This window comes from Nyctibius grandis, chromosome 14, assembly GCF_013368605.1.
Source record: "Nyctibius grandis isolate bNycGra1 chromosome 14, bNycGra1.pri, whole genome shotgun sequence".
Classification (NCBI taxonomy): Eukaryota; Metazoa; Chordata; class Aves; order Nyctibiiformes; family Nyctibiidae; genus Nyctibius; species Nyctibius grandis.
Window position 1 is genome coordinate 5,566,159 of NC_090671.1, and position 13,885 is coordinate 5,580,043.

A 13,885-nucleotide genomic window follows, 5' to 3' on the forward strand; every position below is an offset into this window, starting at 1 on the left:
CCGGCACCGCCACACGCCTCCCGGGCGCGGCGGAGCAGGAGGAGGCGCGGCCGGAGCGGCGCGGAGCGGAGCGGCGCCCCGAGGGCAGGTGGGTGATGTCGAGGTCGCCGCGGCGGGGCTCCGCGGTGAGGGGCGGCGGGTGCCGCGGGGGTGCAGCTCTCGGGGCGGAGCGGGGACCTCCCGGCCGGGGCGGGCTGCGGGTCTCGCCCTGCTGCCTCCTCCCGCCCGGGCGCTGCGGGCGGTCCCCGCGCCCCGCTGGGGCATCCCGAGCCCGGCGGGGCCGGTCCCGGGAGCCGCTGTGGGCAGCTCAACCTCCCCCGTCCTTTCCCGGTCCCCTCCTGCCACTCCAGCGACTTTCGAAAGCGGCCGCCCGCTGCCCTCTGGGCGCTGCCTGAGCCCCTGCCCCAAGGCGGGGGCGATTTTTCTTCGCCACCGCTTTCCCCTGCCCCGGCTCGGACGGTTTTTCCGCCGCGCAGCCGGTGCTCCTCGCACCGGTCTGATTCCCAACTGTCAGTCCCCGACACACCCCCACGCTCCCAGATATTTGCTCCACGGATCTTCCTTCAAACATCAAGTGCTGGACTTTGCCCCGCTGCGCCCAGCCCTGCTCCCAGCCCTCCGGCAGATATTTGTGCTTAATCCTAACGCGGTGGTTCCCCGGGAGCTCCCGCATCCTGCGAACTTCTCCGTAGCGCTTAACAAAGGAGATTTCCACGCACTTTGCAATGACGCTGAGGGGAAAAGGGCAGGGACAGGGTAGATGGGATTAAACCTGTGCACAATCCTACCCCGTTCCTTGCCCCGAAAGCCCCGACCCTGCCTCGTCACTGTCAAGCCACTGAAGCGGTTTGTCGGCCGTGTCCCCTCTGCTGTGCCTGGGAGCCCTGGGAGCCTTGGTACCAGCCAGCGGGGCCTGGTAGCTCTGTGCTGAGAGGAGAGGGCAGAGGAAGGAAAGGGAAAGAGGCTGCAAGGTGCCGGTTGTCTCCAGAGCTGTTGGGAGGACGTGTGAGAAGGCTTTCTGCCCCGGCGGACAGGGCTCCGGGGTGAGCTGCCCTCGCAGAGCCGCAGGCAGCCCAGCCTGGGAGAGCAGATGCGTTCCTGCTGTGTATGTGCTGGTGCGTGGTGCCCTCAAAGGGGATGCTCCTGGGAGGAGATTTTTCTGTATGGTCGTTTGTGTGGTCTAAGAGTCACCCAGAAGCACCGCAGTTGCTTTAATGCTCTTTTCTGAGCTTGGGGTAAGTTTCGAGTGCAGAGGTATGGCAGGCTTTGCTATAGCTTGAAGGTAGGAAAGGGGGTCGAGCACCCTCTTCAAAACTGCCCTGGGCAGAGGGCCCACAGAGGAGACAGGAAGGGTTAACTTGAAGAGAACAACATGACTCACACAGTAAATAGCAGTTAATAGAATTGCTGTAACTACTTAAAATTATTTTCCTAAGCAGATGGTCAACTATTAGATAACTCGATCTTTGGCTGTATTTGTTTTCTTATCAGGCTCGTAAGTCTCAGACCTGTGTAACTCAAGAACTGTCATAATTCATAAATTCATTCTTCTGCATGAGAAGAAACTCTAACAGCGAGAAAGCGTGGCCAGCTCCTGCTGTTAGAGAGACACCCCCAGAGCATATTGCCCAAGTGAAGTACAAAAAAATTAGATAAAGTGACCAACGGGGATACAATAAATATTTCAATTGAATTAGATCTGTGGAAGAAATATGTTATTTCGAATCTCAATAAAAAAAGTCAATATCAATGTAATCACATATCACAAAAATACTATGAAAATGAAATCCTGTCTAATGTGGAAAAAGAATTAAATTCTGAATTAACCAGAAGAGCTATGAGCCTCTGAATTTGTAGAGAAAACACGTGGGTACAAACTGCAAACATGTATGTGTGTATATAAAATAAAAATGACCTATTCCAGAGTGCGGGGGGAAAAAAAAAGGCAGGCAAGCAGGTCTCCTTTTTAATGCTGTTTGGGTGATAAGTTTGTAATTTACACATGTACATAATCTGTCTCTCTTTCCATATGGTTTTTTATATATAAAAAATACAAGTGGCATCATCCTGATGCCGGGTCAGGGGATGTCAGCCCAGTAATGATGTTTTTAGCCTCTGTCCTTCTGTCAGTGGTGTGAGGCACTGAAGATCGGAGCTGAAAAGCCTCCTGCCAGGTCTCCCGTGTTTGCATTTCTATTTTTGCTGATATTTTAATAGGATGTTTCCATGAGGGCTGCTGGCACTGTTGCGTTTGCATGTAATCAGCTTCTGAAAGCTATTCATCTTTTTTGTTTAATGTTCAATAACAGATTTTCTGTCGAGCCATGTGGTTAAACCCTCTTAAGAACTACTGGGAAAAGCTTAGTCCAGCAGGACATTTGCAGGGACTGGTTTGAATCTTCGCTCTTCCTTTCGGTTGTGTTTCTCTGAAGGGTCCGGGCTGGCTGGCCGAGTACATCCCCCTCGGCCTTGAGCCTGGCAGCTTTTCCATCTGGTGCGGAGGGAAAGCATCCCCCTTCACCACTTCCTTTCTGCCTGGGTGACTGATGGCTGTATGATTTCTCGTCTATACAGGATGTTTAAGGCTTCACAGATTTTCCACCAAAACACTTATTTTTGCTATGCTTCAGCTCTTCGCTTCGGTTTGACATTTCCACCCACGTTTTCACACGTGAGATGGGACAAGGCGTAGTGTGGCTGAGCTCTAAGAGTTCTGCGCAGCTGTGAGGGAGGTGTTTTCCATCCAAAGGCTGTATTCAGCATCTCTCTTGGTGTCCTGAAAAGTTTGTCCTTGTCTTCAGCTTGAACAGATTTCAGCTCTTCTTGTTCGTTCTCTCCACCTGATCTGGATGGTGAGTAACTCTCTATGTCCTTCTTTAGTGTGTGCTTTCCATCTGAAAATGGAGATGGGCTATTAAAGCTTTCTTTTATGTTGGACTCTAAACTAAAAACCAAGAGATCTTGAGCTGTGTGTCAAGGAATCAGGGAGGATTCTCACAAGTCAATGGCGAGTTACTCCCTTTCATCGGGGTCTGGTGTCTAGGACCAGAATGCTTGGTTGCCTCATGGATCACCTTCAGGTTTTGCATCAGTGCACCTGAATGGCCTTGGCAAAGCTGCTTGAGCACAACGGCACCAGTTCCTCGCCTCTTTACTCATTTTAAAAAGGCAGAGAAAGTTGCCTTCTTAACGAGATGCTCGTGTGGCCGAATATTGACGGTTGGTCTGTTAGGGGTAAAGAACTGGCAGCAGTCTGCCTTGGGAGGGCAGAAGGGTCTGGGCAGATACACAGAAGGTGGTTTAACCTCTAAAGGCTTCAGTTTCCTCTCTAGAATCGGAAGGTGCCTCTCCCCTCAAAAAGGCTGCATCTGTGTCAGGAATAGTTATTGGTTGTATTGCACTTTTTTTTTTTCCTGAAGTAAATCTCTGTCGATCAGAATGGACAGATGGCACATACAACTCTCAATTATGGAAAATATCCTCAGGAGGTGCTTCGAGGTCATCTAATCCATGCGTCTGCCCAAAGGCAGGATCAGCTATGCTTTTGCCACTCCTGACAGCTGTTTCGCCATCCTGCTCCTAAAGACCTGCCGTGGAGACTCCTTACTTCCCTGGCGTGCAGGAAACACCCCGACGTCCAGCTTAAACCTCCTTTGCTGTAACTCGTTCCTCATCCTGACCACAGTGGCCAACCCACAGAGGATCAGCAAGGAGTATTTAGAAGTGCTGTAGCAAATGCAGGTATTTGGTAAATGCGAGTGAATAAAGGTGTGATGTTTTTCAGTCCTCAGCCTGAGTTCTGTAAGGAGCAAATCATGCGAAACCTGGCTGCCTTGTGCTTGGTATGGCTGGAGATCCGCAGAAGCTAGAGGCTGCGATACAGCTCCGTATGGTGATGCAGTTGCAAAGTTAGGATGAAGTTGTTTGGGTAAACACACAGTGATAAGGTTATGAAAAATGCTGATGAGCCACGAAGTGCTTAAGAGAGCTCAGAGAAAAGCCCGATGCAACAAGGTGCTTCTGTAAAAATTCCGTGTGCGGGGTGATCGCTGCTGTCAGCAAAAGTGTCCACGGTGCTGCGGCGTGTGTGTGAGTGCGAGCTGTGTCTCTTCCTGTTCAGGACGCCTGGGGCTTGATACGGGTGCTATAAACAGCCATCTAGTGCTATGTGAGGCATCCCGATGGGGCTGGCGGGGGGCAGGACAGGACCTCAGGGAGGCGTGTGCCTTTCTGAAGGGAGAGCAGAGGCTCAGGTGATGGCTTAGGGCGCTTCAGACCTCACCATTCGCTTGTGTTTAAGCAACTAACTCAAACCTTATCGGTTTAGTTTATGACTTGTTCTGGAGAAAGGATGCTTTTCATCATTGGGCCTGCTGGTTGATTATTAAAAACAAAAATTGCCAGGTAGCATAAAATACAGCGTATCTTCTGTAAAGTATATGCAAATGCCATTGTAGAAGATACGCAAGAGCAGGAGTACTGGAGCCTCCTTGCCCACAAAGCAGCAGTAAATCTAGTGTCAGGAAGGCCACGCTTGAAATTTTATGTATGTTTTGGGGCTCTTGCTGATTTTTTTTTTTTGATTTTTCTTCTTTTGAAAAGTTACACGTTTCATGCCCAAATAAAACAAGTAATTTGTTAGAACTACAAATGCAGCAGTGAAAAGCAAGGTTTGAAAAGAAATGACAGCTACAAGACAGATCATATTTATCTTAGATGATAAGTCAGGGGTTGCGTGCAGTAGGTTTATCGCTATCTGACAGGTAACAAGATAAAGTCCAGGTGTTACATAGGGATGGGGAAAGACCTGGAAGAGGAATAAAGAATACTTTGCATGGCATTTTTAGGGAACATTTGCAAACAATGCATGTGAGACAATGGAGAAGCTAGCAGGGAGTGAAACTTCTTGCAGGGATGACTTGAGCCGGGGACAGGGGGAGGGAAAGGCATACAGAGGATGAGGGAATCTTCCTGTCCCTCTCTAATACAAGGAGAGGAAAGGGGGGTTTTCCTGCAGCTTTGGAGACGTGACGAATGACATGCTGGGCTCCTGTCTGTGTGTTGATTAGCATTTGTGATTGCACTCAAAGCCAGGGTGGAAGGCACTCAGGCATTCTCAGGAGGCCTCCAGGACTTGCAGATTGGGGCTGTGTTATCTGCCAGCCAGCTGAGATACAGCGTCCTCTGCCTCCCCGTCCCCTGCGTTCATCCCAGGCGATGCTCCCAGGGACAGTTGTGGCTCCTTGTTCAGCAGCTCTTCGGGGAGGGCAGGCGAGGGATTGTTCGCTGGTGGAGCCGTTCGAAGCTTGGCTGAACCTGAGCCAGCGTCAGCTGGGGGTCACGTCTGCGTACCTCCCTGGGCAGAGTCCCTCGTGCGTTCGAGTGAGTAATGCTGTTCAACAGAGGGAAGTGTCATTTGGTCTCATTCTGCTCTTTTAATGCGTCCCTTTGGGAGTGGTGAGGTCTGCACTATTCTCCCTGTTAGAAGTTTCTTTCCTCAATTAATGTTCAGATCTCAGAGTCTCTCCCATTTTTCTCCTGGTTTTACTTCTTTGGAGCTATTTGGTTTTGGTTTTGGTTTTAGACTATTGTGTTCTCCTCTTGATTCTTGTCTCCCCTTTTTTTCCTCTTCTTTTTTTTTTTCTTACTTAGGGGAGCCTAAGTGTTTCTTCTCTCTTTGCCTGTTCTGTCATGTCAGCCTGTTACCCACATCCCCCTTCTTGTACTGGGAAAGTCCTCTACAAACTGACCTATTGAAGTTTCTCCAGAATAGGATTGTCAGATCCTGGTATGAATCGGCTGTTGAGGTTAAGGAGTTAAGGGAAGTAGGCTGTTAAATATCGTATTCTGTGGTGATAACAACTTTGGTATCAGTATGAGGTCCATATACTTGGGCACAGACTGGGATTTTCCATAGGAAACATTTCCCAGGATAAAAGACAGCTAAGAGGTATGTAACCCTTAATATAATCTTCAGAAGGAGGCACATGATTGAAATTGATTTGAATAATTACAGTTTCCACATACGTCCGATCCACAGATCAGTGCCCAGGTTCAATGGGATGATGGAAAATAACATCAGACTGACTTGTTCTGGCACCAGCACCATTACAGTTCCTGGAGCGTGTGCGGGGAAGCACGTTGACTTTTAAAAAGTTTCTTAAATGTTCTGCAGCCTGGATTTTTGACAGTAAACAACCTGTGCTAAAGGCTACCTAGTCAGGGATTCCTTAGAATACCCTCATTCCAAAAAGTGCTTCCCTCCCAGAAATCAGGCCTCTTTAACTGGACCTGTTAAAACTGAGGCACCTAAACTTGTCAAACACCTAAAATACGTTCATCTTTTGTCTTATGTCATCCTGTGTCTTGCTAAATGCTGGTCCAGACTCTGCTTGACCATTATGATTCATTTAAGGTTATAACATAGAATCACAGAATGTCCTGAGTTGGAAGGGACCAATGGGTAGACATAGAGGATTCTGGCTGATTCGATGTAGTTACGTGATTCTTTTTCTCTGGTACAACTGTATGGTGTCAGCTCTTGAGGATATAGAAAGGTAAGAAGCTGTATTCATGGGCTGAAGACTGTAAAGGTGATTTATTGACAGTTTTTGTTGTCTTTCCTACCCCATTCCTAAAGGGAAATCTTCCTTTTACCCCATGTAGCCACAGTACAGCCTAGCTGTATGATTACAGCAGGCAGGAGATGGACACAATCCGCTTGGGAGAAATCATCCTAATGACTTGGGGATGTCTGTTCTGGGCGCCTCCCTGGCATCCATCGCTGCTTGATTGACGTCTTTTGTATTTGGAGTCAAATGCCACCGTCCCTGAGGAATTTGCCTTGGGAGTCTTTTTTGGTTTATCCTTGTTCAGCAAGGTGTGAGGGTCATGGTTGTCATGCAGTTGAGAAATGATTGCAGGTTTCTTTACAGCTGGAGCTTTTTATGATCTCTTATTGTGCAGAAACTAAAATATCTTAAGTCTTCACAGGAGAGAAGGACTACTTCCCAAGCCTGGTAGAAGTGTCTCTGTTGTAGCCAGGTACTTGCTGCTGCTCTCCTTGCCTTTCTGCTGCCTCTGGACAAGAACACTAACTCATCAACAACTAACAAGGCTGGTAAAGTGTTATTAAAGTGATTTATGAATGGCTACTGCTTCTACAGTGCCATGGTTTGATGTAGAAGGAGAGAAACCGATGACTAGAAATGTCATTTTCACCAGCAGTTGCGTGCTCTCTCCACCCCAGAACATCAGCGTCTCTGGCCCGAGCAGTCAGAGGAGGAAGCGGGCAGAGGCAGCAGGCTGTTACTTGTAAGCGGATGTGCTTTTACCACAGCACAAGGACTTAGGAAATGAAGGAAGGACTTCGTTAGAGTCCTCAGAGCACCAGCTGAACGCTGAGACCTTGGGATCAGTAAGCAGTGACTCTGGAGAGTTCTTAATAGATCGGATTGTCATCAAGGACTTGAAAAAAACAAAAATGGCTTTGAGTACCTCCAGCAAGGCTTGTACTGGCGTGGCGGACTGTGGTAGTGAAAATGCAAGTCACTGTGCAAGAGTGGCAGAAGTATGGCGCAAGTCATAGCAAAGAGAAGAGGGAGGGACAAAGTAAGGCCGTGTGGCCTTGAGACGTCAGAGTATCAGTTCCTCCTTATCCACAGAGGGTGGCAGAGTCCTAAAAATGTCTTAAATAGCTTTGAGACTGAGACAGAAGCACTAACGGGATGATGGGGTGTGACAGAGCAAATAAGCATTAGCGAGTCAGGGTAAGCACCTTAAAAAATGGAAGAGGGAAAGTTGCTGCAAACAAACTGAGGAGGCGGAAAATTAGTTGTTGTGGCTTCTGCCTGCTTTTGGGATGAGCACACACCACCGGCACTGTCACTCTGTCTAAAGGCTTTTTCACTGGTAGCTGACTGAGGACCTGAGGTGAAATGAGCTGGGTAAAACACCATGGGGGTGTGAGGGGCCAGGACACCCCTTGGGCCATGGGAGGAAACAGGGCTTCTTGTGTCGGCCGAAAATCAGCCAGTACTGCACGGCACAGGGAGCCCGTGCTCGATCCCTGAGCTCGAGCCAGCAGCGAACAGCCCCTGTAGAGCGAACGGCAGCCAGTGAGGTGGGCTGTGCAGGGGCGGAGGATGGGAGCTTGGGGGTGTTCGCCGTGTCAGCGGCGCAGGTCCCATGGAGCTCGGGCTGAGCGCTGCTGCTGTGTCACTGCTTGAATTGATAAGAGAAGGGAGCAAGTTGGGGAGGAAGGATGTGCTGAGCTGTGTTAGTGACCCAATGGGGGCCTGACTGCTTTTCATGCTGTGGGTGGGTGTGAGTCAAACCACTTGGGTGGTAATGGGAGCTCCACGGTAACAAACCTTGCTCAGAGGGGTGAGCGTATGAGCCATGGGTGAGCTAACGCAATGAGACAGCTTTGCTTTGGCTCAGGGACAGGTAGAATTTGCTCATCTCTGTTCAGATTGTACAGTGCCTTCATCAGGATAGGGAAGGACAGCTGGGGAATCATTTTAAGTTACATGGAGAGAGATGGACAGTTATATTCCTTCTACTGTGGAAGACAGGATGTGGGTTGACCTGGTACAACAGCACTCCCTGCGCTGGAGCTAAGTGAGTTTTGGTTTCGCTGGCAGAGCTTAGGCAAACCCTGCTTCCACCTGCTGAGGGACGGTGCTCGGAGGAGAGGGAGCAGGGCTCACCAGGCCTGGTGGAGAGCAAACCTGTAGTTAGAGAAGGCAAGTAGGGTTTGGGAACCACTGGATAAAAACGCAGGAAAACAAACAGATGTACCCAGTTCTCAACTGCCTGTTTGGAAACTTCATATAGAGATGAGAGGTGGAGTCACATCTGGAGAGAAGTCTACTCCATTATTTTAAAATACACCAGAATGGATGCATTAGCAATATGATAAATATTTTCAGAGCAAATTCCTCCCTTGCCTGTATTCCTCAGTGGGTCACCTCTTCTTGATATCCTGTTTCTTCATTTCTCTTATTTTGTTCTTGAAGGAAATGCTCCTTGTGTGTGAACGCAGCTGGCTTTAGCAGGGCTGTGGGGAGGCAAAGTTTGCTTTTGAGTTCTTCCCTGACACAGGAAAGGAAAACTGGATCCTCAGAGACATTGTGGATGATATTGGCAGTAGTAACTTGTTTCTGGCCATGGTACGTGGTTTTAATTATGCTTTTTTACATCTATCTTATGAAAGTTTATCCAAATGCTCTATTTTTTATTTTTGAAAATGCTGCTGTAGGTAAATCAACATCATCAGTCCTGGATACAAATGGTTTGTGCAAAAACCCAACACGTTTCTGTGCCTTTTGGCAATATATCATGATGCCTGCTGCCTGGTGAGACTTTAGTGAGCACGGGGGAACCTTTTCCCTTTTGTTTGTTTGATCTGGCTTATTTAACTGCTGGACATTCAGCCTTACTTAGTTTTGCCCTCCTTGGCTTTTTGTGACCATTAGAATGGGAATAATTACTGTGAGGTTTTTTTCTTGCTTTTAAACATTTATAACATCCACTTAGGAAAAAAAATGGTCAAATGTCTTCTGTTCGAGTCTTCTCTTCCGTACTGCAATAAAAATTAATCCACTTCTAGCCCTTGGAGGGCAGGAGGCAAAGCTGAAATATTGGTTTTGCATTAGGCATTCCTGTTAGCCAGCCCATCTGTGTTACGACATTGGCTTGTTGTCCAGTGGGGTTTCGCTTTTTGGGCGCTTTTGTTTTGTGATTTTTATATGGGGTATAAACAGGAGGAGAAGAGAGACACGGGGCAGGCTTGAAGGGTATGATTTTATTATGCTTTTTGTGGCTGTCACTGCTGCAGCGGTGTGGGTGTCTCTAGTAATCCCCTAGTCGAGAAAGACTTTACACCCAGATTCCCCTCGCTTGTTCTTGCTGTGGGTATAGCCGCCTTTTTTGGCCCGGACTGCAGCAGAGATGGGAATGTAATGCAGAAATGTTGTCCCTCTTCCTCACTTCTGGACTGACAGACAAAGGTCGGGGCAGTACAGATCTTTGAAGAGCTGTTTCTTTTGCCTTTCACAAGTACATGGCTTGAAGGTTTTAAGTCTTGGAGGGATACTGCTTTCCTGTAAGAGGGGATTAGACCAGGTTTAGCAAAGCTAAAGCCCTCATTTTACTCAGAATTTCTGGAGAATCTGCAAAGCCTTTCCAGAAACCTTGTTATCCCACTGTAGGGTTTACACTGGAGGAAGACTTCACTCCCCAAATACAGACAAGCTCTGTGCTTCAAGAGGTCCTTGGCCCTGCATTTTTTGCAGTCAGAGCATCCGTGGCTCAGATGATGTTTTGGATATAGTCTGAAACGATCCTCTGGAAGGGTCAAACTGCCATGTGGAGCCCCTTGATAGAACAAGGATTTCCAGACATCACCGTGCTCTGCGCTTGTATGGGTGTCCCTGCAGCATCTGTAACTCCAGGGAAGGCTGAGGGAAACTGCGAGTGCTCCAGGTACCTGAAACCCAAGAGCATGGTGCGCTGATAATTTTGCCTGCTTTGTTTCACTTGTATCCTTTGTTAACAAAGAGCAGTCTAGAGGGAAATAGTCTATTATTAATATTTAATTTCCTCCTATTACTGTAAGCAGATGATCTAAAAGATCATTTAGCCAGCAGCCAATAATAAAGCAAATAGGGGGACCAGAAAAAGTATGTCTTAGTTAGATGGGTGATGCCTCCTTCCTCCCCTCTTTGCTGCCCCACCCAGCCACATCCCTTCATCCCCGGGTAGCAGCAGTGAGGCTGCTCTCTGACAGCTCCCAGCACACTGGCTTCGTGTGAGCAGCCCGGGGAAGCCGCTCTGTGTAAGGTATTCACAAAATATCAAACTTCAGAAAGGAAACCATTGAGCCACGCAGAGAAGTACTGCTGCCGCCTTCCCTGTTGCTCTCCCTGAAAGGACAGCTGTTTTCATTATGTTTTACAGCCTGAGTTGTTTTGCGAGTTTGTGGACTGCCTGAGAGCACATTGACTCCTTTATTGTGACTTGATGCTCTAAAGAAATGGGGAGAGACGAGATTTCTTAGAGACTTTGATTTGAAAGATAGGGAGATTCTCTTTGAGCTGCAGGGATTTCAAAGAGAGGATGAAAACTGACAGGCATCTCCCCCTCCAGGCTTTGGAAAGTAGGAAACAAATGATTTAGCAGCACTGATTTTCTGCTGACAGCCATGTGTGGATTCAAGGGTTCTCCCTGAGGGAGTTAGGTGATCTGTACAGTGCTGGGACCTGGGAAGGGTCATGTTGTCAAAAGGAGATGCTAGATTGTGATCTGTGGAATGAGCCTTGATGAAGACTCCCCCATGGCCTCATGAGCTGCCTGCTGCCTTGCTCACCCTGTCCTGAAGCAGACAAGGAGAAACCAATCCTCTCTAGAGCCCAGGGAAGCTGCAGCCTGTCACTTATGTGCCCACAGACTGCCTTGGGTGCCCTGAGGGCTGCTGATCCCCTGGAGATTTTGCTAATGACTGAGAGTGGCTGTCAAACTGAATTGTCACAGACATTGTCATATGTCTGCCTGGCACACGGAGCAGAGAGTGCATCTTCTCTGTGACAGAGCACGGGCATCCGAAACTGGGATCCCTGAACTCATCGTGAAGGGCCTGAGAGCAGGAAATGAGGTTGGTTGAGGTGGGTGATTGGAACCAAACAGTGGCCAAGGGCTCACCTCGATGCTTTGGGCGCTTAGGAGAGAGAGGGGGCAACACCTTAGTCCAAAGCCAACTGGAGATGCCAAACAAAAGCTTGCTTAGGCTCCAGTGGTGAATTGCTTCATGGGAACGTGCTGTTCAGATGCTTTATTGAATTTTCAAGGAACAGTTTTTCATTGGGGCTGAAATATGAGAGAGAACAGAGTGTTCCAAGTCACTAAAAACGAACAGAGCAACAGCTTTACAGGTTTGTGAGTGGCAAGAAAGGTTTATTTAATAATGGGAAAAGGCTGGAACATAGCCCAGGGTATCAAGAAAGAATTAATCCAATTAACACAATAAAACATGGGCTTAAGAAAAAATACTAATTGTAGCTGTCCAGCAGGTTGTGTGATACAGGTTATTTTTCTGAAGCTTCAAGAAGCTTGCAATATTGATCCCTCAAGGGACTGAGTTGTTAAATATACACTTCCCCAGTGAGTAAAGCAGGTTGTTAATTAATTTTGTCCTGTCAGACCTGGTTGCTGAATATTTGGGTCTTGCATGAAGTAGATGATTCTATAATAAATTTTGCATTGCCTCTGGATATGTGTCTTCTTCTCTAGGTGGTCTGTATTTCATTTTGTCCCTGTGCAGTAGATTTCTAGCCATATGAGCAGAAAGGCTGTACCTGTTCTTGTTTTAAAGCAAGTTGCAAATCCTGCTACAGTTGAAGTCTTGTTATCGTGTTGGATGAAAGCTATAGCAGGCCGACAGCGCGAGAGATGAATGAGGTGAGACGGGTGAGGTCGGGTCGAACAGGGGAGCCTCCCAGGTTGTGGCACCTTCTGTCAGTAGCAGGTGAGCCCTCTGATGTGCTGGGGTTATGTGGCTAATAACTGCTTTTTCTGATGTCTGTGGCTACCGCAGAAGCACCAGTGCTGAAGCAGACACAAAATGTTGTTCTGTCGTGGCTGGGACACCTGCTCAGCTCCAGTCGTTTCTCTTCTGGGATGTGCTGACTCTGCAGAACTCTCTTAAGTGTTTTCTGGCCCATCTGGGAGCAGAAAGGGGTGGAAGGACATGTTGTCCTCTTCTGGACGTAATATCTCACAGATTGCTTCGGAATAAATGGCCAGTGCTTGGGTTGACAATTCAGGCCACTGTTTGTGAAGGGGGACAGGGAAAAAAGGGGCCAAACAAATTCAAAGATAAAAAATTCAAAGTTAATATCAGACCATGAAACAAACAGTTGAAGCAGAAGGTTAAAAGCTCTGTTGTGTCAGAAAACAGTCCATGATGTGGTCATTAAACTTCAGATTCCGGCATTGTGCTTTTTCAGGATCTGTGCAGAGCTGTAGGTAATTCCAGCTTTGGCTTTGTGCTGAATGGACGGGGTGGGGGGGACCTCTGCAGCGTAGGTTTGTCACTTCCCTCCATGTCCTGTTGCAAAATGAGTTTGAGATGAGCCATGGAAAGAGTCAGGTTAAGCAAAATGCATCTGGGATTAATACAGATTCATAATCCTACTACAGGAGCTCTGAAATGGGGAAGAGTATTGCAGTAATTTCACTGTGATCCTCTTCACTGGGGTGTACGTGGTATGAACACGAGGTGCAAGAGCAACATAGCAGGACTCTAAGTAAATCCTTTCAGCATCAGGATTAACGTGACCAGTTCGCTCTTTTCAGAAAGTGGTTTCTTCAGCTCTTTTGACACCATCTCAGAGTAGCTTGCGGGCGTGTTTACGGTGGTTTTACTTTACGTAGCAATAGTTTTGGCCCAAGCGTGTCACAGTAATTTGTTAAATTTTTCTAAACTTGTCCTGATGCTGGAGTTTGGTCATGAGCTTGACCTGCATGGAAATACATGAGCATGTTAGGAGGTGGGGACACGTACGCTCCCCCCTCCATTGCCAGAGTATTATCCTGTCACCGTCTCTGCTGCCGTGATGCTCAGGGACAGGGAGCTTGCCCCCCCCTCAGAGCCTTCAGGCACAGCCGTGTGGTACTGCTGACAGGCACACACCGTGTTTCTCTTACAGACCTGTTTTGCCCACTGCTTCCCTTGTTTGGTTGGGTTTTTTCCTCCTGCCACCTTTTTCCTGACTTTTTTTTCCCCTTTTTTGCTCACACACACGCACAAAGCATTGCTTGTATTTCATCTTGCCCTTTCTGTTTTCTCTCCCTCCAGGTTTTCTTTATTTCTATCTTATATTAA

The 13,885-nt window shown here is 47.9% G+C and overlaps 1 protein-coding gene across 1 annotated transcript in view; it reads left to right on the plus strand.

Moving 5' to 3' along the window:
- ADORA2A (adenosine A2a receptor) overlaps nt 1–13,885 on the plus strand; it is a 30,301-nt gene continuing 16,416 nt past the window's right edge. Inside the window, exon 1 of the mRNA XM_068412827.1 lies at nt 1–88. The gene's annotated coding sequence lies outside the window, so the exon portion shown is untranslated. The remainder of the gene's footprint in view (nt 89–13,885) is intronic.